Raw genomic sequence first — 2,170 nt, 5'->3', positions numbered from 1 at the left:
GTGTTGACTCAGTTGGTTGAGCATCTGACTTTGGTCCAAGTGATGATATCACAATTCATGGGTTTGAGCCCTGGGTCACCTCTGTGCTGACGGCTCAGAGCCAGGAGCCAGCTTCTGATTCTGTGTCTCCGTTTCTCTCTCTGCCTTTTATAACCCCTCAAAAAATGAATATACATAAAATAAATTGAAATCTATTTGATACAATTTAATGAGAGCCTAAAAAGTTTTAGAGAAATCTGGAAAATGGGTTCCTCAATGACTCAGTCAATCAACCACCTCTTGATTTTGAATTAGGTCCTGATCTCATAATTTCTGATATTGAGCCCCACTGCAGTCTCTGTTCTGAAAGCATGGACTCAGCTTCATATATTCTCTCAATCTCCATGCCTTGACTACTCTCTCTTGCACTCTCTCTCAAAATCAATAAATAAACTTTTAAAACCTACAGAATAGTTGCTCATAGTGTATGAAAAGCTGTTAACAACCGAATACTGTAGAAAGATAAACTAGGGTTGGTGAACCTATGAACTAATACAAACACTAAGATCGAGCTCTTCTAGGGATGGGGCACTATTACTCAAGTGTTTATCTTGAAACAAAATATTTTATATGCAGAAAATATCTCTCTGCTAAAGAGCTTTCTCAGGGCTTGCTTGATGTCTCTGTTCCGCAGACCATAGATGAAGGGGTTCAGCATAGGTGTCACCACCACGTACATCACTGAGGCTATGGCACTTGCCCTGGAGTTTTGTGAAGCAGCAGAACTAAGATACACCCCAAGGCATGTACCATAGAACAAGAAGACCACTGAGAGGTGAGACCCACATGTGGAAAATGCTTTATAGTTTCCCGTCACCAATGAAATTCTTAAAATGGAAGTTACAATCTTAGAGTAAGAGAACAGAATGCCAGTGAGTGGGAAAACACCCAGAAGTACACTTCCCATGTACATGGCCAGCTCATTGAGGAAGGTATCAGAGCAAGCAAGTTGGATCACCTGACTAAGTTCACAGAAAAAGTGAAGTATTTTCAACTCTGTGCAAAACGAGAGTCTCAAAACCATTAAATCAAGTAATAAAGAGGCAAAAACACTCAATAAGCAGGATCCCAGGAGCAGGATGCCACAGAACTTGGGGTTCATGATGACTATGTACTGCAGCGGGTGACAGATGGCGACAAACCGGTCATAGGCCATCACTGTCAACAGGAAGTTGTCTAATCCTGCAAAAAACATGTAAAAGTACATCTGGCTGAGGCAGCCTGCGTAGGTGATCACTCTGCTCTGCGTCTGGATGTTGAGCAGCATCTTTGGGATGGTGGTGGAGGTGAAGCAGATGTCTGAAAAGGACAGGTTAGAGAGGAAGAAGTACATGGGTGTGTGGAGGCGGGAGTCTGTGATAATGGCCAGGATGATGAGCAGGTTCCCAGTGAAGGTGACCAGGTACATGGACAGGAACAGCCAAAAGAGCAGTGACTGCAGCTCCCCCTGGTCTGAGAGTCCCAGGAGGATAAATTCTGTAACATGTGTTTTATTTCTTCCTTCCATGTAACTGATGCAAACAGCTGGAACAGAGACAAGGGCTTTGTAAAGGCACCAGCATGATCACAGAAATTAAGAGAAATTAAGAATTAAGACTAGCATGTTTTCAACATGCTTCATTCTATAGTTCTTACACATTTCCGACGAATAGGAATTCCAATGGAGTAGTCATCGTTAAGCATCACAAGGACCACACAGAAATAGAAGAATGAATATCAATCTTTCTTAATTTCTTCCAAAAAAGATTCAAGGGGAAATACTTCCTACTTTATTCCATTAGGCCAGCATTGCACTGATATCAAAGCCATAAAAAGACATTGCAAGAAAAGTACAGAACAATATTCCCAAAGAATACTGATGTGAAAGTCTTTGACTAAGTATTACTCATTCAAGCATAGCAACCTTGTGATCATGGTGTAGAAAAAGATTGTTCACGTGCCAAGAGGGGTTTATTACTGCAAGGCAAGGATGGTTTAATTTATGAAAATCCCTCAGATAGTATACCACATTAACAGAATGAAGGATAAAAGCACATGATTATCTCCACTAATACAGAAAGACTTGGACAAAATTTAGCATTCTTCCATAATAACAACATTCAAGAACCTGAGATAGATGGAAAATTCCTCA

The 2,170-nt window shown here is 40.9% G+C and overlaps 1 pseudogene; it reads right to left on the bottom strand.

The window, feature by feature from the left end:
• Positions 1-585: 585 nt before the first annotated feature.
• Positions 586-1,549, bottom strand: LOC115275268 (annotated as a pseudogene).
• Positions 1,550-2,170: the final 621 nt, after the last annotated feature.

This window comes from Suricata suricatta, chromosome 12 (genome assembly GCF_006229205.1).
Source record: "Suricata suricatta isolate VVHF042 chromosome 12, meerkat_22Aug2017_6uvM2_HiC, whole genome shotgun sequence".
In the NCBI taxonomy this organism is placed as follows: Eukaryota; Metazoa; Chordata; class Mammalia; order Carnivora; family Herpestidae; genus Suricata; species Suricata suricatta.
Note: the sequence above shows the minus strand (reverse complement) of the source record. Positions and strands in the feature narration are given on the sequence as shown.